The sequence below is a fragment of the Peromyscus leucopus genome, chromosome 1, assembly GCF_004664715.2.
Source record: "Peromyscus leucopus breed LL Stock chromosome 1, UCI_PerLeu_2.1, whole genome shotgun sequence".
Lineage (NCBI taxonomy): Eukaryota > Metazoa > Chordata > Mammalia > Rodentia > Cricetidae > Peromyscus > Peromyscus leucopus.
This window is the reverse complement of record NC_051063.1, coordinates 170,190,944-170,214,785: the sequence shown is the minus strand read 5'-3', so window position 1 is coordinate 170,214,785 and position 23,842 is coordinate 170,190,944. Positions and strand designations below refer to the sequence as shown.

The following is a 23,842-nucleotide window of genomic DNA, read 5'->3' as shown; positions in this document are numbered from 1 at the left end:
AGAGATCAGAAAACTGAGTTTGGGTCCCAGACATCTACATTCCAATGAGTTTTGGGGATAAACTATGCAGAGAGAAGGATACAAAGATGTTAATGATTTGGTGCTGGAGATGGAATCAAGGCTTTCATATACCCTAGGCAAGCACTCTCCACTGAGCCACACTCCCAGCCCCTCACTGGGGGATTCTAGGCAGGGACTCTCCACTGAGCCACACTCCCAGCCCCTCACTGGGGGATTCTAGGCAGGGGCTCTACCACTGAGCCACACTCCCAGCCCCTCACTGGGGGATTCTAGGCAGGGGCTCTACCACTGAGCCACACCCCCAGCCCCTCACTGGGGGATTCTAGGCAGGGGCTCTACCACTGAGCCACACCCCCAGCCCCTCACTGGGGGATTCTAGGCAGGGGCTCTACCACTGAGTCGCACCCCAGCCCCTCATTGAAGGATTCTAGGCAGGGGCTCACCACTGAGCCACACCCCCAGCCCCTCACTGGAGGATTCTAGGCAGGGGCTCTACCACTGAGTCGCACCCCAGCCCCTCACTGGGGGATTCTAGACAGGGGCTCTACCACTGAGCCACACTTCTAGCCTTTGATTTTTTTTTTTTAATCTCGGTTTCATTTGCTCAGATTGAGTTGGAACTCCCCATCTTCGTGTCTCCACATCCTGAGAGGTATAATTATGGCTGTGTACCATCACACTTGTAAAAAAAAAAATGTTTTCTTTCTTTCTTTCATTAAACTAGACTATCATAGATATGCATCACAACAGGCTAGTAACTGTTGGAAGCTGAGTTTGAACACACCATCAGCTGGTCTGCGGCCAAGGACTCAGGGAAAACGCAAGAAGCACTACCTCTCTGCTCCCCATCCCAGCCAGTCCTGTCCTTCTCTGCCAAACCCAGCCGAGTTCCAGAGCCTTCAAGAATGTGGGTGGGGTCCTGTGTAGTGTATGCATCTTTAATCCCAGCACTCAGGAGGCAGGGGTGAGCAGATTTCTGTGGCCACTCTGGGCTACAGAGAGTGTTCCAGGTCAGCCGGGACTACACAGTGAGATACTGTCTCAAAGAAAAAAAAAAAAAAGAATGTGGCTGAATTTGAACACCATTGAGAGGTTACCCTTTGCCTGTCAATAAGTGGGCAGGCTAGGCCCAAGCTCAACTCAGCTCCGCTTCCTCATCAGGAAACTGAGGGCTTACACCAGGGGAAACAGAGGGAAGAGAATACCCCAGAGTTACTCAGCTGCTTATAAAAGGGCCAGAAGCAGAAACTGGTGTTCAGGCTCCTGCCGTCTCACGGCCAGGAGGAGAGAACTGTAAGAGTAAATGTCCACACAGACCACGGAAGGCGCATGTGCTCTGCAGGCTGCAAGACACACACACACACACACACACACACACACACACACACACACACACACACTCACACGAGTTAAAACTAGCCCCAGACACATGGCAGCACTGGTTTCTCATCCCAGCTCTTGAGGAGGAAGCAGGGGCATTAAAGTCATGGGGCTGGGGGAGAGAGTTCAGTGGGGGGAAGAACGGGAAGACTGGAACTTGAGTCCCCAACACTCAAGTAAGAAACTGGGCATGGCTGTGTGTGTCTGAAACCCCAGAGTTGGGGTCGAAGGCAGGCAGAAGTCACTAGTGGAATGTCAGCCGGTTCAGTAAGAGATCCTGTCTTTGGGGTTTTGTTTTGTTTTGTTGGCTTTTGTTTTTTCAAGACAGGATTTCTCTGTGTAGCCCTGGCTGTCCTGGAACTCACTATGTAGACCAGGCTAGCCTTGAACTCACAGAGATCCGCCTGACTCTGCCTCCCAAGTGCTGGGATTAAAGGCATGTGCCACCACTGCCCGGCCCAGAGAGACCCTGTCTTCAAGAAATAAGGCAGAGGGTGATAAACGTAGGCACCTGGTATCTTCCTGTACCCTCTACATATGCATATGCAGACGCTTGTACACGCATGCACGCACACACACACACACACACACACACACACACACACACACACACATAAAGAATTCCAGGCCAACCTAGGCTACAAGAGATTCTGCAGCTGCAGCAAAGATAACAAATAAAAACACATGATCTCTGACCCCCTTGCTGTGTGACCTAGAGCAAGTCACTTGGCCTCTCTGAAACCAGCTTGCTCAGACATAATGTAAGGATAATAGTTGCCTCATAATGCTAGTGTGAGGAGTCACGAGGGTGATCTATGCTTGGAAGGGACCCAGCAGGGCACAGAGGCAGCAGCAAGTGGGTGGCAGAAAAGATGACCTGTCGGGTGCCTCAGGTGAGTAGAAAGATGGGGACCTGAGCAGACGAGCAAATGCAATGGACATAACTGGCTAAATATGCTCCTGTGTTCATTCATTCACTCATTCATTCATTCAGTGAGCATTTCCTGAATCTAATTCTAGGCCAGACCTCTCTGGGTCTACGACCCAGACATAAATAACGAACATACCCAAGAGTATCGGCTGAGGAGAAGGATACCCAGCTAACTGAGGCTGGTCCCTCATCTCTGAGAGTTGCTGTCTCAACAACCCCTAAAGTAGCCCCCGGAGCATCTGCAAAAAAGTGCCTCAGGTCCCTCCCCTACGCCAGGTCTGACCTCTGTGCTGCTTCAGGCATGTGCACATGTGTTCACCTTTGCAGTCCACAGGGCCAGCGCCAGGCCTGACTCTCTGGGGATCCTCACATTTCGTCCTCCCTTTTCCTTTTTAGTGAACAACAAAAACAAATAATATAGTTTCAGAGGCTGAGGGATGGCTCAGTAATTAGAGCACTGGCTGTTCTTCCAGAGGATCCAGCTTGAATTCCCAGTACCCAGGTGGCAGCTCACAAGCATGTGTAACTCCTGTTCCAGGGGTCCAATGTCTTCTTCTGGCCTCTAAGGGCACCCGATACACTTGGTGCACAGATACACATGCAGGCAAAATATAAACATAAAATAAAAATAAGTGAGTCTAAACCAGATGGCGGTAGCGGCGGCGGCGGCCTTTAATCCCAGCACTCGGAAGGCAGAGGCAGGTGGATCTCTGTGAGTTCAAGGTCAGCCTGGTCTACAGAGTGAGTTCCAGGACAGCCAGGGCTACATAGAGAGACCCTGTCTCAAAAGAAAACCGGGCTGGGGCTGTTGCTTGGTAGACTGCTTGCCAAACATACATGAAGCTCTGGACTGTCTCCCCAGAACCACCAATACCCAATAATGGTGGCACGTGCCTGTAATCCCAGCACTTGGGAGGCAGGAAGCAAGAGTATCAGAAGTTCAAGGTTGGTCTGAGCTCAGTTGGTAGAATGCTTGCCCAGCATGCACAGGGTTCTGGGTTCGATCCCTAGCGCCACATAAAATGAGTGTGGTGGTGCACATTTGTAAAGCTAGTACTCAAGAGATACAGGCAGGAGGATCAGGCGTTCAAGGTCACCCCTTGGTTATTTAGAGAGTTTGAGGCAAGCCTGGGCTCCAAGAGACCCTGTGTCAAAACAAAGCTCGACCACAGTCTGTGATCCCCCCTCACTGAGGACTGGATAGAGAACATAGGGAGCACCTCAGTGATGAGGAGGGGGTGGACTCAGCACGCAGACTGGGAGCAGGCGTCACTCTGGGGTTAAGATGAATGCAGTGAAGGAGATGGGGACACACAGGCCCCAGGTTGTCATTTTAATTCTGGCCACGCTGAGTCTCCAGCAGAGAGAGAGGAGGCACGGGTTTGCCAATGTCCCTCACAGCACCGACAGGCGTGGTCCCCCCGAAAGTAAGCTCCCTTGCCCCTGTCTGGCATTCTCCGCCACCATGACAGTGGTCACACAGGACAGCCAGGCACGCATCGCCGCCATGAACAAGACAAGGTCCCTGCCCTCTGAGCTGGTGGAGGGAGAGATACAGCAGAAAGGAAATTCACGTGGGGACTATCGCAGAAAACAAGGCAGGTGGGGGCGGATGGCCAATGATAACTTTCTTTGGGATGGTGTCATCTGAGGAGTCAGCTTCCCTGTCAAAGTTCACAAGTGCAGAGGCCCTGAGGCAGGAAGTGGCTTGGTCTTTGGGAGCTAACAGGAAAGAAGTGAGACTGAAATGGGCAGACGGCTCTCGCAGGGCTTACGAGCCAAGGAAGATGGCATTCTTCCATTTGTGTGGGAAAAGGCTCCTGTGTAGCCTAGGTTAGCCTTGAACTTGCTTTGTAGCCCAGGCTGGCCTTGCTTGATCCCTTGGATTCTACATTTTTTCTTTTCTTCTGGAGCTGAGGACCGAACCCAGGGCCTTGCGCTTGCTAGGCAAGCACTCTACCATTGAGCTAAATCCCCAACCCTGGATTCTACATTTTTAGAATTGATATTACAGTCATGCCCCACAATGCCTGGCTTTTCTTTTTTCTTCTTCCATTTTTTTTTTTTTTGTTGCTGTTGCATGTACATGCATGTGGTGGGTATGTGTCTATGTGTGTGCATATACATACCAGTGTGTGTGAGTGCATGTGGAGGCCAGAAGTTGAGATTGGGTGTTTTCCTCAATCCCTCTCCACTTATTATTTTTTCTTTCTGATTATCTCGGGTTGGGGTACAACGTGTGTGTGTGTGTGTGTGTGTGTGTGTGTGTGCGCGCGCGCACACGCGCGCGCGCACTCAAGCGCCAAAACATGCATGTGGACACCAGAGGACAACTTCCTGAAGTTGGAGTCAGGAACTGAACTCAGGCTTGGCAGCAAGAACTTTACCACTGAGCCATCTTGCTGGCCCCCTCTGCCTTATATTTTGGGACAGGTCTCTCACTGAACCTGGAGCTTGCCAATTCAACTAGACGAGCTAGCTCCAGGGATCTGCCTGTCTCTGAGCCCTGAGACTGTAGGCATCTACGCCACGGTCCGCTTCTTACGTGGGGTCTGGGCATCTGAACTCAGGCCCTCACACTTGATACAACCAACACTTTACCAACCTAGCAATCTCCCTGGCCTGGGAGGAGCTTTTCTGTGTGTGAGGAAATGACAGCTCCCCCGTGCTGTGGGGTCCTTGCCTCTTGCCCATATACCCTATGGGATACCTGATCCACATAGCACCACAGCCCCCCAATCTCCTAGCAGGGCTTTACCAAGGCCCACCTCGCCAGAGCAGGGACCCCCTCTGACCTGACCACCAGAGAGGCCTCGGGAAACTATGAAGCAACAGTAGTTGCTAGAGGGGATCCCAACTCAACCTCCATCCGTGGCAAGTCTCCATTTGAGGGCAACTGTCACCGGGTCAACTCTTGCTGGTAACCAAAAGATGAGGCCGGGAGCAAGTAAAGGAATGAACACCACTCGCCTGAGAGGCCTTCACTGGGGATCCCTGCACAGACTGGGATGGGAGGAAGGTTTGAGGCTGGGAAACCACTCACTGGATCTTCTTCCAGGGTTCCCCCATCCTACCAGGCTCTGAGCCAGCCCTGCAAGGCTCAGTCCCCGGATCATACAGTCTAGTACCTTCTGCCCAACAAACCCAGTGTAAGTCTGAGTCCCTTTACGGCTGTGTGAAACCTCCTCTACCCTCCTGTCCTGTGACCTTGACCTCCCTGAAGTGGGCGGGACATTCCGCCTTGTCTGCCACTCCACACCTGAACTTACCCACCTGTCCCCAGGGTGCCTCCCCACGAGGTGTCCTGCATCTCCTTCCATGGTGCCTGATGTGTTTCACGTATCTGGTCACAGTTCCCAAACCTGGACCACAGCCAGTAGACCCCATGATCTACCTAAGGACATCCCCAGAGGAGTTTCTTAGGGACAAATGTAGCACAGTGAAGTTGTCACATCTAAATCCTGAGATGTTTATGCCTCTGTGTGTGTGTGTGTGTGTGTGTGTGTGTGTGTGTCCATCCATCCGTCCAACACTTAGCTTGAACAGCCTTTCCAGCATTTCTTAACCTGTGGGTCTCAACCCCTTTGTGGGTCAAATGACCCTTTCAGAAGGTTGCCTAAGACCATCAGAAAACACAGATATTTATATTACAATTAATAACAGCAACATTACAGCTATGAAGTAGCAATGAAAATAATTTGGGGTCACCACAACACGAGGAACTGTATGAAAGGGTTGCAGCATTAAGAGAGGTTGAAGACCACTACTCCACCTGACCTTCTTCCGTGAGGTCCCCCACCGCTCTGGTTCCTCTTCTCCCCCAGATGCCTTTGTGGTTTATAGCTAACTATCCACTATGGTTCCATCAGGGCTGATCTGTGGGCACAGGCGTGCTCTGGAAACTGGATCTAGGGGGAGCCTGGCTTGCGCAGGCAAATCAACTCCAGAAACGATTTCAAGACTTAAGCATCTGCCCATTTTCATTTCAATGTAATGGGATAAGGACGAAGCTAGGCTGGGTGATTTGTGGACTGTGACTCGGTGTATCCACATGTGGCTTCACTATGGCTTCTGAACTGACCAGTGTACACTCACAGGCAGAATTTTTACTATGTTTCAGTATTTGTCTTTACACAATCTGGAAAAAGCCCTCCATAGGAGGGCAACTTTGGCTTCTGTCTTCACTCGTTTGCCTACACAGACATCTGGGCTGTCATAGCCTTGTACATGGGCCTACTCTTGTTTCCAAATCCCGTGTGTCCATTTCACATCGCTGTAGACATACACACAGTTGTCTGTGTGGATTGGCTGCCCTAGGACTTATACGCTGTGCTTAGGGACTTACTCATTTTCTAAGAGACTCTCTGACACAGAGTACCAGCACCTGGGTCAGGACCCGTGGCTACACTGGTTTCTGCCACGTTTGCTGCATTGTTTTCTCTTTCTTTCTTTTTTTCTTTCTTTCTTTCTTTCTTTCTTTCTTTCTTTCTTTCTTTCTTTCTTTCTTTCTCTCTTTCTTTCTTTCTTTTTTTCTTTTTTTTTTTTAGCGAGGGTCTCATGTAGTTCTGACTGGCCTTGAACTCTCTAGGTAGCCAAGGATGACCTTGAACTCCTGACCCTGTACCTCTCCCCCCCCTGAGTGCTGGAATTACAGGCATGAGCCACTGAGCCTGTTTTGTGTGGTGTTGGGGATAAAACTCAGGGCCTTGTGTGAGCTAGGCAATCACTCTACTGACTGAACGACATCTCCAAGCTTGTCGTGCGTTTTAGAATCTGTGTTTCAGGACCCATGCCCTACATCTGCATGTGTATTTGTGCATACATTCAAAACTTACGTGGCTCCTCCAGTTTGGAGAGTATATGGTGTGTGTGTGCCCGTGCGTGCGTGCGTGCGTGCGTGCGTGCGTGTGTGTGTGTCATAGGCATGTGTAACCTCTGTGCCTTTCTCCCTCCAGCTGCTTCCATCTTGCCGGTATGGATAAAGTGCCTCCTCTCTATCTTGCTCACACACACCCATGCTCATGTGCACTGTGTGGATGGGGAGGGGGCCCTGGTGTCAGCAAGCTCCTGTGTCACGAGGTTAATTTCTCTGCAGCCGGGCAGGCTGGGCCCTGAGGGGAGTGGTGGGGGAGGGGCTGTTCCCCACAGCCCCTCTGATAAATATGTATTTGGGGCTGCTGTGCTCAAAGGTCACGGGGGGGGGGGGGGAGGGGAGTGGTCTGCACTGTGCTGGTCTACTGGATCCCAACCGAGCCCAGTGTGGCTTGTATGACCTCCATGAAAAGGATTGAGGAGATTCAGGGAGATGTCCCCTTCCTCCTAGCCTGCCCCACCCCACCCATGGCCATACCCAGAGGGAGATAGTTGTGGACACAGATATTCAAACTGAAGCAAGAAAGCATATAAGGACCCCCACCCACCATCCACCTCCCGCTATCCGGAGACAGAGACAAGCAGACGCACAAAGAGCCTCGTGGAGCACCAAATGCATGGAGAGTTGAGGGTACGGAGCCAGGCTCATTCTGTCTTCCAACCCCAACCTTCACACCAATGCAATATATGTAAATGTACATACTATACTAAACATTTATATAAGCACACCGGTGTCCAGTGAGGAATGTCCCTACATACTCAATACACACAGACACAAAGGTGCCCCGGTTTCAACCTAAAATGTCCCTGAGCACTTTGTAGGTGGGCTAGGCATACATGCAAGGATGCACACCAAGAGTGCCAAAGACGCAAAGTTCTATGTAGGTAGACACACATGACATCTGCAGATAAGTGTGTGAACACCCATGTGCACAAACAAGCATCCTCGTACATACAAAGACCCCAAGACACCTATGTCTGTCGGGATGCAAAATGCATGTTGGAGCCAGGTCAAAGAACCCACCCACCCCGCGGCACCAGAGCTTGTTCTGGCCCTTTCCCCACGGAGGGGACAGAGGCTGCCTGATCTCTGGTCTATGCCCTCCCCCAGGCAAGCTTCAGCCAAATGCGCCATCATCTGTCCAGCCCTGAGTCACATCAATTGCAGAGCCTCTCTTCTCCTCGCTGACCAGCCATCTCGGCCATCAGCGGCCTCGGCCATTAGCTGGCTCCTGCTTTTGGCCTGCATTTGTTGAATCTCCCTTACCTGGCAGAACCATCCGGACCATCGAAGCCCTTTTGGGGTCTGCCTGACTCTTTCCTCAAGGGAATCCGATGTACCCTGTTGTGTGACCCTCGGCCCATGCCTCGGGGCGATCCCCCTCCTCAGCACAGTGCTCAGGCTGTCATCCTTCAATGACCGCTAGCCACAGTGGTTCTGGTGTGTATGAATGTGTGTGTGCGTGTGTGTGTGTGTGTGTGTGTGTGTGAATCAGCTTAGAGGTATGTGTGTATGGGTGGTGGGATGGCTACTGCTGTGTTTTAAGTCAAAAGGAGTGTGTGTGTGTGTGTGTGTGTGTGTGAGAGAGAGAGAGAGAGAGAGAGAGAGAGAGAGAGAGAGAGAGAGAGAGAGAGAGAGAGAGAGAGAGGGAGAGAGGGAGAGAGAGGGAGGGGAGGTTAGGATGCCAGTAGTTGTAAGTTAAAAGTCAAAGGGTACATGACTGTATGTTTTTTTATATGGGAAATAGAATGGAAGATGCTGTATTTCATGTATGCATGTATGCATCTGCATGTGTGCGCGCATGCCTGTGTGTGTGTCTGTATGCACTTGGGCTTTAGTTGCAGGAGGCGTTTGGTACATCGGTTTGCGTTTGATGCGGGGACAGTGAGGGCCTCTCTCTCAGGCATGGAGGGGCAGTGCAGTACAGATGTCGGCTTCTTGAGAGGTTATGGACAAGTGGAGTGTGTCTCTCAGACTCTGTTGCCTGTGTTTGTGAAAGTGACAGATGCCGCCTCCCTGGCCTCACTGCGGCGGCAGCGGATTAAGTCCATGAATGCCACATGAGTCCACACCCAGGGTGGGGGAGGGTCCCCAGCCTCCTCTGATGCTTTCGCATGTGTGGGCCACAGCCCTGCTTGTTACAGGATCCTGGGGTAAAGGCTAAAGTGCCCCACTCTTGTTCATTTCTGGAGGGGACATTCTGAACTGACACCAGGATGACTGTTTCTGTACACAGAGGAGCATGTTCACACGTGACATTTCCTGAATGTCCAAGAAACACTGTTGTAAGCTGCGTGTGTGTGTGTGTGTGTGTGTGTGTGTGTGTGTGTGTGTGTGATTGCTCATGACACTCCACTACCAGCCATATTAAACTTCTCAGAGCATCTTTTAAACCTCCACAGAAAAGGCTTTGCCATACAAGACCAAATCCAGGTCCCAAGAACAAGCCTCCGGTATGAGATGCTTCCTCCCCACCTCCCATGGCCATCTTGATGCCCTTCCACACTCTCCCTTCCCGATGCATAAGCATCCTCAACCCCCGCCCCCCAATCTCCTAGCTGGAGCCCATTTGTTCTTCTTTCTTTCGTGTGCTCACAGCCAGGCACCACACTGGAACCTAGTGTGGGGCCAGGATAGGTTCTGTTTGAGTCCAGGTCCCAGACAGTCAGTAGTTGGTACCTTAAGCATCATTTTCAGGTCAAGAGCAATCATGCTATTATCCTAATTACCTTGGGGAACTCACTAGACTTCATTCACACACTGATTTTTGCCACTCAACAAAATACCTATCGAATGCAAAATCTTTGAGGGGGCAGGGTACCCCCAGGCTCTTGCATGTGTCAGCGCTGGGGAAACTGCCTACCTCGGTGATCTTGTGAAGACGGGGAGATGAGTGAGTGGAGGAAGGCACATTTGCATCCCAATACCACCACTTGCTTCTGAGAAAGTGGTCCCGTGCTCACGAGGCAGGATCAGAGGACCTAGGAACTCCTTCCTCCCTACACCATCCGACCAAGCAGGTTTAACCCACTCCTTTTCCAACTTTCTTCTCGTGATGGAAAGCCAGACCCAGGTCTTCGAAGCCCTCACAGAGTCACGTAGGGCATCCATCCACCTGACAGGTCCTTGGAGACAGGTCTGTGGTCTCTTGGGGCAGGGAGGTAGTGGGGGAAGGGTCCAAGTCATCAGAAAGAATGGTAGTGGGGGCTGGGAGAGACTTCTCCGGACAAAGCTCACCCTCCAGGAGCCAAAAACCCTTGACTCTGGGCCCAGTTCAGGGGCTTATGGACTAAGCTAATAATGTGAATACCCAAATCTTAATCTCCCTGCCGGGGCTTCTGTGAGAGCCAGGGGGTGTGTGGCGACCCACTGCTATTATTATTACTGTTATTATATGGAGAAGAAACCAAAGAAAAAGCAGTAAATGGCATATTTAGAAGAAAGAACAGAGCCACTTAAGGGACCCTCCACATCCGTCATCGCTTCTAACGATTCTCCGATTCTCTGTACCCGGGTTTCTCAACCAGTTCTATCCTGATAAATCCTGGAAATTAATCAGCACATGCTGGAGCGGAAACTCGATCCCTGGCACCTATCGCCATCCGGCCAGCACTTGGCGTGGACATCTGTCACTCGTCTCCAATGGGCCATGCCCCCCCATTATCATTGCATACTAGGGCTACAAAAAGCCCTACTCAATGGGGTGCAAAGGGCACAACACACCCACCCCCGCCTAATTATTATTTTCATGGGTGAAGGGGCTTCGCCCCATATGCCCCATATGTCTGTGAACCAGGTGGGAGGCGGCCCGGAGTGGCCACTGAAAAAGACCTGACCAACATGATAATGTCTAGGGTATGTAGACTAGCAACCTCTCCTGTACACACACCTGGGTACAGGTGTGTACACAAATGCACACAGGGGCACACTCTGTGTGGCTGAGTCCTTTCCCACCGCAGTGTATTGAACCCTCTACTTTCCCTGTGAAGACTGACAGACAGTGAGGCTACCAAGGTCCCCAAGGGCAGCACAGCAAGGCAACCTGCCAGAGGGGTGGTCAACATCATCCCCAAAACCAGGGGTCTAGATGCCTCTAATGTGCGTGGCTGGGCCTCCGGCCAGCATTACCTACGAATCCGGAAGTAGACTGAATCTCGTTACCAACAACTCGAGATGCTGTCGGAGGCCCTGATCCATTCCCCTCCTTTCAGCCGCCTGCCCCTGCCCAACCCCAGTCTTCACACATAGGAATACTTTGTTACTACCAAGGGGCCAAGGAAGGCTTTGGGGGGCAACTGTGGGAGGGTAGATCTTTTCTTGTTTTCGTTTTCTTGAACCTAAAGGATGCTGTGCAAGTGTGCTGCCAAAGCCACCCAGATGCCCACGATCTCTGTGAGCAAGCGAGACATCCCTCCACACTCCACCTAGACCTCGCTTCACAAACCTGCCCAGTCCTTTATCCAGGAAACACAGGGACCCCCAACAGTAACAATCACAACAATAACAGGTCTCTGAGAAAAGGGCACTTTCACATACGTGACTCCAGTGTGCACACGCCGCATTCAGACCTGGTAACCGCCACACAAGAGCTTTACTCTAAGCACGAGAGTGTCTCGTGTCCACTGCTGATGCTAGACTTAAAACATGGTCCTGCACACTCATGGACACTTCCACACAAGAGCCAGAGAGGGCCTCTCGCATGCACATATAACGGCTGGTACAAAAACATCAAGGCGAGAGAGACTGGCCCGAATACATGTCAGACCCCCTCTGGTATGTGGAACACCCACAATGGGGACGCTAGGCCCCGGATCCCACTGAAAACGTACGCCACGATTCTGTACTTGCGGCTTCTCTCTCTTTGCTGAGGCTCCAGAACCCTCCACACAGTTAGCCCGTCCCCAAAACCTCTTCCTTACCACGAAGGCCTTGTACACACGCACACTGCCGCCATGGTCTGACTCTGTACACACCAGACCCCCCAGCAAGCAATGACTCCTCACCCTCCCCTGACACCCCGGGGGGGGGGGGATTGGGGAACAAATTCACCTGTGGGGGTGGCCAGAGTCTACAACTGTAGAGTTAAGTAGCTGACCGGATTCTTCTCTAAAGCTAAGATTTACTGGTTCTTGTTCCATAGGCCCAAGGATGAAGGACGGTAGTGGGGAGTGGTCAGCAGGCCAGAGCCTTTCTCTTGGGGTCTTCTACCTGAGCCTCCAAAGCTCTGAGGACCCGCTCGGAGGGATGCCCCTCACACGCACACTTCCCATTCCTCCCCTTTCCCTTCCATGCCGTTTTCTTCTCTGTCCACACCCTCCTTTCTCAGTGGGGCTAGGACCACGGTGCTGAGCCTCTCTTAGGGCTTCCCCTCCCCCTCCCATGCCCCAGTGAGCCTTCAGCAAGACTTTTCCAGAAGCCAAAAGGAAAGAGGAGGTGACCCCAGGACCTCAGGGCAGACCCACGCCCCCAGCTAGAAACACTGGCACAGAGATCTGTGGGATGTGGGCATCGAGGTTCCCATTGCTGGTGGGAAGTTAGGGCATCTTTGCCTTTGCACGGAAGCCCCTCTCCCTGGCACCCTGCTCAGTGCTGATGCTGCAAAAGTGGTGAATAAATGAAACTGAGGGAGGGGGCAGGGGTGGGGGCAGGGGGTGGGGGACAGGGGGAATGAGTGGCCGGGAGGAAAGAATGAAATAAAGGGGGAAGGGAAAAAGAGAGAGAATGAAAGAAAAGCTGGAGGAGAGAATGGAGAAGAAAAGGAAGACAACTTGGGGGGCTGTCCGTGAGAAGAGGAAGAGAAAAACTGGAAAACGGGAAAGAGAAGAGATGGGGAGAAAAGAACGCGTGAAAAGACGGGAAAGGAAGAAAGGGGAAGGGAGCAAGAGGCAGCCAAAGGGGTTCCCCAAGTCACAGACTTTGCCCAGAGAGCTGAGGGGTGCGCTGCGGCTCCCTAACATCACTCTGGGGCCCCTGGCTCCGCTTTCCACCTTCTCTTCACACCAGAGGCGCCACCGCCTCTCCGCGTCCCATCCCGGCTGCTTCTACTTCCCATTTCCACCCTTCCTGCTAGCCAAGGCACCCCTTTCCTTTCTCTCACGCCCCCATTCCCACCCCCAGCCTTTTCTCGTTCCCAGGGCCCTTACCTCTCCCCCCCATGCACCCTGCTTTCTTCGGAGCTTCAGACAGCATCACCAACCATCACCTCACTAAACCGGCCCCCACACCCCCAGGAAGGAGGGGGAGAGGAAAGAAAAAAGCAAGCGAACCGCCACCAGCCCTGAACCCTCTCGCCTCGTTTTCTCCACAGTCACCCCTTCCTCAAATGCTGGATTAAAACAGGGGTCCCACCCAGCCCCGGGAGCCTGTCCGAGGCTCCGCGGCCAGCCTGGAGCGGATGCCACCTCGCCTTGCGTCTCCAAGCTCACTCCTTTTTGTGTTCGGTGGCCCCAGCAGCGATGTGTTTTGTTTTCAGCACCTTTTTATTGGTGTGATTTTCCCCCTTTTTCTTTTCTTTTTTTTTTTGGCCTGGGGGACAGCGAGGATGAAGCGCCCGCCGCCTGCCTCGCTCGCCAGCTCCGGGCTGTCTCCGGCTCTTTCTCTAGTCTGCGCTCCTCGCCTCCCTCCTTTTTCTTCTCTGTCTCGGCTCTCGCTCATCCGTCCTTTCAGCTCCGTCCTCCGCTGCCTTCTCTCTCCCCCTTCCCCCTCCACGCCTCTTCTTTCCCTATCCTTTTTGCTTTCTCTCTTTTTTTTTCCTTCCCTCTTCACCTCAGTCCCCATTTTTCCCCATCCCACCCTCCATCTATCTCTCCTTTGGTTCTTTCACAGTCACCAACAGCAAGCCGATCTCCCCCACACACTCGCCCCCAAATAATAAAAATACCCAGCCAGGGGGTAAAGCCTGGGTGCGGGCGCCGGGAGGGAAGCGAGAGGGCCGGGGCCCGCAGCAGCGCGGCCAGCCGGAGCGCGGTGCGGAGCGAGCGGCGCCCGCCCGGCTCCCGCCCGGAGAGCTCTCTGCAATAGGCCGAGCCGGCTGCATTAAGCTTCTTGCAATCAATAAAGCGCGGGTCAGATTATGCAAAGCGCAGATATTAATATGCAAAGTTTTAAAGATTTTTAAATGGAAGGGCGAGCGCGGCGCGGGCGGGCGGGCAGGGGCTGCGAGGGGAGAGGGAGGAAGGGAGGGCGGGCGGGCGGGCGCGCAGGCGAGCTGGGGAGAGGAGGAGGCTGCCCGCCGCCCGCCCGCCCGGCTGCGCCGCGCCGCCTTGCCTTACCGCTGCTCCCATCGGTAGGCGCCGCTGTCTTCGCCATGCGCGTCAGCTGCACGGCTCCGAGGGGATGGCCGAGGAGGAGCCGCCGCCGCCAACGCTACCCCCGCTCCCGCTCCCGCTCCCGCGCCCGCTCGCTGCCTGCTGCTGGCGCTGCTCTGGCCGCTGCTCCTCGCCTGAGCTGCCGGCGCGAGCCCAGGCGCGCGCCATCCCCGGCTCCCACCTTGTCCCCATGGCAACCCCGGGCCCAAGGATGCTCAGAGAGAGAGCGCGAGCCAGAGAGCGAGGGGGGAGAGAGGGAGAGGGAGAGGGCGGGGAGCGCAGGGGACACGGAGGCAGGGAGAGGCCCGAGACCCACAGAGACACAGAGACAGAGAGACTCAGAGATATGCCGAGATACGCTGAGACAGAGACACGGAAATGGGAGAGGAATGATAAGTAAAGGGGGACACCGACACAAGGGGAAGTCCTGAGACACAGAGACACACAGAGATATCAGAGACATGGAGAGACACAGAGACATTGGGAAAGGAAGAGAGATAGTGAACAGAAAGGGACTCAAATACTCAAAGACAGGGAGAGGGAGACCTTTGGGCCCAGAGACTCACAGAGACATCCAGAGACACACAGAGACCGAGAGATACTCAGTGATAGAGACACAGAGACACTGAAAAAACAAACAGACGCAGTGGAAGAGAGAAAAGAGACAGTGGAGACTCAGCAGAGAGAGACTCAAAGGCAAGAAGGGGCCCTAAAGTGGGGGTGCAGAGAGACACCCAGAGACAAAGAGAAGGGGGAGAAAGGAGAGGGAGTGTATGTAGTGCAAGAGGCAGAGAGCAGCCCAGATGGGGGAGTGCGGACAGATGGGGCAAAAAGACAGAGACACCCAGAGACAAAGAGATAAAAACAAGAGGTCCGCACAAGGGCGAGAGGGGAGGCAGGAAGTCAGCGCAAACACTGAGCCCACGGAGACTGGGGGATACACACTGAGCAGTAGGGAGAGACCCAAAGAGAGAGAGAGAGAGACATATAAGAGAGAGAGGCCATCAAGAGTCAAACAAGGGGAAGAACCCTAAAGGGAGGAAGAGGGCAGAGGCAGAGGGACGCAGGGGCGGGAAGATAGAGAGAGAGGAGAACTAGACCCGAGGAATCAGAGAACGCCAGAGACCCCGACAGAGACCAGAAGATCCAGAGACACAGAAAACGGCACGGAGCGGGAAAGTGAGAGTCAGATGAGGAGACAAGCGATTAGTGGGAGGGAGAAACGAACAACTGTGCATAGGGGCGCTGAGAAGTAGACGAAAGGGGCTGAGAGACATGGAGCAGAAGGTGTGAAAAGTGAAGTCGGGGCGAGAGGCCGCAGCAAAACTGAGGTCTAGAGGTGATGCTGGGAAACACACACGGCCAGCCCAGAAAGGAGAAACACGGGGAGACACAGAGAACGCCAGACGGAGACCGACACTGGAAGGGGCTCTCTGGTGAACTGAGAGATGAGTAAGGAGAGAGGAGACCGCGTCCTGGGAGAGAGGGGGCATGGGACACAGCGACAGAACCCGGAGGGGTGATACGCAAGTCCAGGGATGGGGAGCATGGGGGCGTGGAGAACGAGAGGAGGAAGGCTCTCTCTCCTGGAGCACAGTATGCCTCTGGAAGAGGCCTGAGCAAAGAAGGGCAGAACCAGAAAGAGCCATGGACCAGAGGACGGTCCTCACAGGGTCAGCAGAGGGCTCGAGGCTTCCACCCCCTGCTGGCTGGGGCGTGGAAGTGCAGCAAGGAGATAGAAGTCAGTAGTGCCCAGACCTGGGAAGGGACGCTGCCGAAGGGAGGATGAGGAGGCGGACAGCGGGCACGCGCTGCGCAATCTCGGCTGCTAGCGGCAGCCGCCACCCTCTGCTTTGTTACTGAGAAGGTTTTCCCGTTTCCCCATGTATATCGAGTGTGCACACTGGATCCTTGCGATGTGAGAAAAATACCACACACAGACACACACCCCTCCCCAAACTGCCCACATGTACAGAGAAGGCTCCCGGGACCTACACTGCAAGCGCAGTTCCTAACAGGAATAAATACAGGAAACACCTATCCTGCGGGCGAGCCGAGTAAGTACCTGGGACCCGCGCAGCGTGTGCATAATAGACACGGAGCTACTCACTATTCCCTGTACCAGGCAGCCCCGTGGGACTCGCTCTGGGTGCGCAAAACAAACGGACGCACAAACTATCTACCCCTTGCGTACAAAGTAGGCACTACATCTTAGGCAGTATATGCGTAATTACCTCGCAATCACTTAAGAGCACCTGCAAGCGTGGGGGGGGGGGGGGACGACGACTAATCAATAGAACGATTCCCCCACTCCACATGCACACAAATTAGTTGCATGGGCCCTCAATATAACCATAAGGGACCTGGTAAGTTAGGTGTGATGGAACACTCCTGTAATGCCAGCACTTGAGAAGTGGAAGAAGGGAAGTCAGTTCAAAGCCAACCTCAGCTATATTGTAAGTTCCACATCTGCCTGGACTACATGAGACCCCACCACCACCAGGCCCCTCAAAAACAGGGAAAGCACCACAGATAGTGGGAACAAAGCTTACACAAAGCCCCAGGTTCGAGCCCAAGAACTCACAGGTGTGGATATCTTTCATCCCAGAACTTTGGAGATCAGAGGATTACCATAAATTGAGGCCAGCCTGATCTACATTGGAGCTAGCAAGAAGGCTCAGCTGGTAAAGGCACCTGCTGCCAAGCCAGGTCACCTGCGTTCACTCCCCAGAACCCGCATGGTAGAAGGAGATAGACTCCCAAAAGCTGTCCTCTGACCTACACACATGCACCATGCCACACATGTACACTTGCATATGCATGAGTGTGCAGGAGCACACACACCTACACACACGTGTGTGCGCTACATCAGTGTTTTAAAATTTCAAATATGGGGGCTGGGTGGCTGAGTGAGGAAGGGCACTTACTGTGCAAGCCTGGTGACTCCAGTTCAATCCTCAGAACCCATGGAAGTGTGGACGGAGAGATCCACAAAATTGTCTTTGACCTCCACACTCGCACACATGCACATACACACTAATAATAATTGAAACTTTTAATATAAACTTTAAAATTATTTTAAGTTTAAACAATCTAAGTAAGTAACAAAAACACTGAACTCCACAATAAGTATGCCCCACTGACTCCTGAGGACTTTGTACAGAAGACAAGAGACCACTGTACCCTCTGGAAGGGAGGTTCCAAGACACAGAAAGGGTCAAGGCTGTTTCTGTCCTTGAGGGCACATGGAGGTGGGGACACCCCCCCCCCCAAGAATAACCAAGTGCCTCGTAATTACATATACAGCTAGCGGACATTCAATACATAAGCCCTGGAGCTGAAGACCTAAGAAATGGGATGGGATACATGCTAAGCATTGCATGTTTTCTGGACAACCGGTACATTGTCTACAGCCCACAGCCTATACACTACTGGCATCCCTTTTGGAAGGAGGTTAGTGTCTAAAATGTGTTTACTGTGCATGTGTTTGTGTGTGTGGAGGTACATATGTCTGGGAGGTCACGTGTGAGCTTGTGCATATGGAGGTTAGAGGTCACACTCCCGTGGCCTTCAGGTGTTCTTCATCTTGTTTTGTTTTGGGTTTTTTTTTTTTTTTCTGTTGTTGTTTTTCTTTTGAGACAAGGTATCTCATTGTTCTGGAACTCCCCAGTTAGGCCAGGCTGGATGGTCACTGGACCCCAGGGATGCACAGTCTCCATCACCCCAGGGCTGGGGTTACAACATGCCCTTACACATTCTACAGCCGCTTGTTTTTTTCACACAGGTTCAGAGGATAAAATTCAGAATTAGTGCTTGCAAAACAAGCACTTTATCCTCTGAGCCATCTCCCCGACCCATGGGTTAAGTTCTTTGTTGTTTAAAGACTATTTTTTATTTATGTGTGTGTTTGTATATATGTAAGCACCTGTGTAGGTGAGTGTCCTCGGAGCCCAGAAGAGGAGACTGGATCCTCCCCAGCTGGAGTTGCAGATAGTTGTGAGCCACCATGTGGGTGCTGAGAACTGAACCCAGGTCCTCTGGAAGAGCAGCCAGTGCTCTTAACTGTTGAGCCACCTCTCCCGCCCCATTATCTCTTAATTATCTAGAATGTCCACATTAAGCAGGCAACAGTGTTCCTCACTTGCTTACAAATGGAGATTCCACAGCAGACACAGGAGCAAGCCCTGAATATCCCTTGTCCTAAATGACCTCTAGGGGTCCTCTTGCCCCGAGTCATGATTCTAGAACACACCAGGATGTACAAGGCATGCTGGCTTTAGCACAGAGAAGATGGGTGTGCTCTATGCATCTAACGAAGCCCTGGTTCTCAAAGCATCATATTCCTCTAAGGACCAGATCATGCATCAGGGGTGAAGAGAAGGCTCAGTGGTTAAGAGCACTGGCTGTTCTTCCAGAGGACCTGGCTTCTATTTCCAGTGCCCACACGGAGGCTCACAACCCTCTGTAACTGCAGTCCCAGGGGATCCAGTGCCCTCCTCTGATCTTCTCGGGCACCAGGCACACACCTGGCACACAGACATACATGCAGACAAAACATTCATACACATAAAATAAAAAGTTGTCCTCTGGAATATAGAATGTGAGATATTCTGCAAGTTATGTTCTTTTCAGTGTTGATTTGGGGGGGGTGTTTTTTGGTGTGTGTGTGTGTGTGTGTGTGTGTGTGTGTGTGTGTGTGTGTGTGTGTAATATATGTGTAGAGGTCAGAGGACAACTTTCAGGACACAGCTCTCTCTCTCTCTCGCTCTCTCTCTCTCTTTGGTTTTTTGAGACAGGGTTTCTCTGTGTAGTCTTGGCTGTCCTGGAACTTGCTCTGTAGACCAGGCTGGCCTGAACTCACAGAGATCCGCCTGCCTCTGCCTCCCAAGTGCTGGGATTAAAGGCATGCGCCACCACCGCCTGGCCCACGGCTCTCTTTTCCATCAAGTAGATCCTAGGAATTGAACTCAGGTCATCAGACTTGGCAGTGTGCACCTTTCCCTGGTGAACCATTTTGACAGCCTTTTCTTCCTTTCTTCTTCTCTCCCTTCCTTTCTCCTTTTAAGGTTTGTTTACCTATTTTAGGTATATATGTGTGTGCCTTAAGTCTATGTATGAATGCATTGCCTCAGGCTGCAGGTCAGCCTGCACTACAGTGTCCTGTCCAAGAAAACAAGCCAGTTGTAGGCACAGAGACAAGAGGATCACCATGAGTTCGAGGATAGCCTGGGCTACCTATCAAGTCCCTATCTCAGAAAACAAACAAACAAACAAAAAACAACTGAGGTTATCTGTATGTATAAGATTTCCTACTGTAAAAGTCTATTCATATGAAATTCTAGGCAATAGTACTATGGTAACAGAACATCAGTTCAGCCGCTGAAGAGGGCTGGAGTGGAAGCAGAGACCCACAGCAACAGGATGGCAAGAAAGTTCCAGGCTCGTGGAAACATTTTGTATCACGATCATGGTGGTTACAGAACTCTGTATGCAGGTGTGAGAGCACATCAAACTATTCCTATATCAAACAAATTAAAATTGGTGAGTTTTGATCGTTCATGGCATAGCACACCGGTAATCTGAGCACTTGGAAGGCAGAGGCACACTGTGAGTTTGAGGCCAGCCTGGAACTGTCCCCTTTCTCTGTGTGTGTGTGTGTGTGTGTGTGTGTGTGTGTGTGTGTGTGTGATATTTCTCTCCATATATATATTTCATATATTATGTATTTTTTAATTGGTGAATTTTGGGCTAATGAGGTGGCTCAGTGGGTAAAGGTACCTGATAGCCCAAGTTTGAGCCCCAGGACCAACATGGTGGCTGGAGCGAGGCAACTCCTGCACACTCCTCCACCATCCACAGGCATGCCATAGCATGTGCGCACCCCGTAAATATAAGAAATGCAATAATTTTTAACTAGGTGACATTAAGTGCATAAAAATCATACTACACAATGGGCGGCCTCTGGAAAGGGATGACACCTGAGATGAGTCCTGGAGAAGAGGGAGGAAGATGGGGGAGCATTTTCCAGCAAATGAGAACACTTGCCAGACGCAGTGGTGGACACTGATGATTCCAGCGCTTGGTGGGTATAGGTAGGTAGGAGGCTGAGGCTATGATCCAAGCTGCTTGGGAAGCTGAGGCAGACCGATTGTAAGTTAGTTGAAGAGCCTGCCTCAAAATAAAATGTGGGGAAACAGCTAAAGTGATGGATCAGTGCTCAAGAATGTACCCTGCCTTTGCAGATCTGAGTTCGGTTCCCAGCACCCACCTCAGGCAGGTCCCAAGCCCTGGCAACTCCAGCTCCAGGGCCTCCCTCTGGCCTCCACAGTTACCTCCACTCATGTGCACAGATACCCACACACAAACACATAACTGGAAATAATAACAAATAATAAATGGGAGAAAACAAAACACAAGAGAAGCAAAAATAAAATAAAAGCTGAGGGATGTACGTGGGTGACAGAACATTCACAAGGCCCTGGGCTCTCTGTGTACCAGAAGGAGGAAGTTAAAGAGAGAGAGAGGCTGCTTTACAATATCCTTGACTACATCGTAAGTTCAAGGCTAGCCTGGGCTACATGAGATGGCAGCAAACAAAAATCAGGAAGGAGGGGTGGAGAGACAGCTCATCACTGAGAGCTCTGCCCTTCTGCGTGGTTCAGTCACCTGGTGACGCTCAACCATCTGTAACTCCAGTTCCAGGGGATCTGACGCCCTCTTCTGACCTCTGCAGGCCCCAGGCCCAGTGTGATACACACACATGCAGGCAAAATACCCATACAAATAAAATTTTGTAAAAATTTAATATTGATTAAAAAAAAAAAAAGACAGGAAGGAAGGCAGAACAAACAAACTGGGCGTGACGCTGGCCTACAATCCCTGGGAGGCTGAGGCAGGGGGATGGAAACCATGATGTTATCCTGGGCTACTCAGCCAGACCTTGTAATGATAACATTAATACTAATTAATATATATTTATCTATAAAGGTGTAGTGGTGCATACCTTTTGTCCCAGAATTGAGAGGCAGAGACAGGTGGATCTCTGTGAGTTCAGGGTCAGCCTGGTCTACAGAGCGAGAGCCAGGCCAGAAAGACTACACAGTGAGAAAGTTTCAAAACAAACAAACAAAAAAATTCAAACAAAACAAAACAAAATTAGAGAAAATGAAGACACAAACTCAGGACTGCTGAAGCATACTGTCAAGCTTTCTGCATCCCCGGTGGCCCGCGGGGACCCTCTAAGACAGGACTGGGAAACTCGCATCCACCCTGAAGAGTGTCCTACCGTCTTTCAGTTCCCTTCACTTAGAAATGTTCTTCAACTACCGAGCAGCTTTTACTGTAGACCAGCCCCAAGTCGGCCCACATCTGTGAGGCTCGCTGGCCACAGTTAACTTCCTGGATTCCATGTGGCTGCTGCCCCCTGGTGGCCAGAGTGATACATTACTGACAGTTCTATGGCCAAGCCCAACCTCAACCCTTCAGGAGTCTAGCCCAAACCACACCCATCGCTGGCCTGCTCAGGCTCCAGGCCAGCCCACTCCTTCTTAAACCCAGCATGAGCTTTGCAACCCTATCTGTCTTTCCCTCCTTGCAGCACGCGACCACACCATCTTCCAAAGTACCCTCTCAGCATCCAAGAAGACCCACTCTGTGCAAGCATGAATCATCCCTTCCCACAACGGCTATATCTACGATGGCAATCCTAAATTTGTCTACAGTTTAACACTCCCTCCCAAATCCCCTCCTGAAAGTACTGAAAACACTCCCAAAACAACACATCAAATGCTTGCATGTAGCCTCGCCCCCGACATGGGTTCCGGCTCTCCCATCTCTAATCAAGTTAATTCAGATAAATGAGCCCTATTCCTTGATCGGTTTCTCTTCCTCATATCTAGTCAGGCTCAAAATTCCATTCAATTCGTGAAACACCTCAATATTAAAATGACCTTTAGCTGTGTGAGGTGGCACATGACTGGACTCTTAACACTTGGGAGACTGAGACAGGCAGATGGAGAGTTCACAGCCAGCCTGAACTACACAGTGGAAAAAAAAAATAGACACTGAGCATGGTGGCTCCAATCGCAATCCCAGCTTCCCCGGGAGGCTCAGGCAAGGAGACTCAAAGTTCAAAGCCTGTCAGAGCACTTCAGTGAGAGGCAGCATCTCAAACACGGACGTGGGAGTGGATGCGGCACTTGCCTTTAGTTTCAGCACTCGAGAGACAGAAGTAGGCAGAGGTCTGTGAGTTCAAAGACAGCCTGATCTACTTATTGAGTTCCAGGCCAGCCAAGGCAACATGGTGAGACTCTATCTCAAAATAAATAAATAAGTAAATAAATAAATAAATAAATAAATAAATAGAAAGTGGAAGGAAGGCTAGGTGGATACGAACACCTTCAGTGGTCTTTGGGTACATCATTCCTTTTTCAAAAGGTTTGATTATTTTCTATTCTGTTCTATTCTATTGATGAGGAGGATGAGAACTGACAACTTGTGAGAGTCAATTCTCTGCTTCTACCTAGGAATTGAACTTGGGTCACCAGGGTTGGTGGCAAGCACCTACCCTCTGAGCCATCTTGCTGACCCCGAAGTGACCTTTCTATAATGTGGCTTAGTCAGTAGAGTGATTGCTTAGCATTCGAGAACCTCAAGATTCTGGTCCCAGCACAGCATAGACCAGACATGGTGATGTACACATGGAGGAGTCCCAGCACTGGGAAGATGGAGGCAGGAGGACCCATTGGTTCATGGTCACCATTGGTTACATAGTGAATCTGAGGCCAACCTGGGCTACATGAGATCCTGTCTCAAAAAAAAAAAAAAAAAAAGAAAAGAAAAGGAAGGAAGGAAGAAAAAGAAAGAAAGAAAGAAAGAAAGAAAGAAAGAAAGAAAGAAAGAAAGAAAGAAAGAAAGAAAGAAAGAAAGAAAGAAAGAAAGAAGAGAAAGGCACTCTCCCTGGGCTCCCTGTTGCCAACAGGATCAAAACTCAGCTCCTAGCCGGGTGCACGCCTTTAATTCCAGCACTCGGGAGGCAGAGGCTTTGAGTTTGAGACCAGCCTGGTCTACAGAGTGAGTGCCAGGACAGGCTCCAAAGCTACCCAGAGAAACCCTGTCTTGAAAAACAAAACAAAAAACCTCAACTCTTTAGCCCATTTTTGAGTCCTGCACAGTGTCTGGCTCCCCAACCTCTCCAGCCACCATCCACTCTGCACCTTGTAGTCACACCAGGTCACAATTTGAATCTGCTTCCTCTTACCTCAGGGCTTGTACACAAGCAGTTAATGTCCCACACACTGCCCTATACCCACCCGCTCTCCCGTCCCAACT

The 23,842-nt window shown here is 51.5% G+C and overlaps 2 protein-coding genes across 2 annotated transcripts in view; both read right to left on the bottom strand.

Moving 5' to 3' along the window:
- Pou2f2 (POU class 2 homeobox 2) overlaps positions 1–14,572 on the bottom strand; it is an 88,025-nt gene extending 73,453 nt beyond the window's left edge. The window contains exon 1 of the mRNA XM_037201353.1: positions 14,477–14,572. The gene's annotated coding sequence lies outside the window, so the exon portion shown is untranslated. The remainder of the gene's footprint in view (positions 1–14,476) is intronic.
- LOC114688528 (carcinoembryonic antigen-related cell adhesion molecule 1-like) overlaps positions 1–23,842 on the bottom strand; it is an 875,221-nt gene that overhangs the window by 399,741 nt on the left and 451,638 nt on the right. The window lies entirely within an intron of this gene.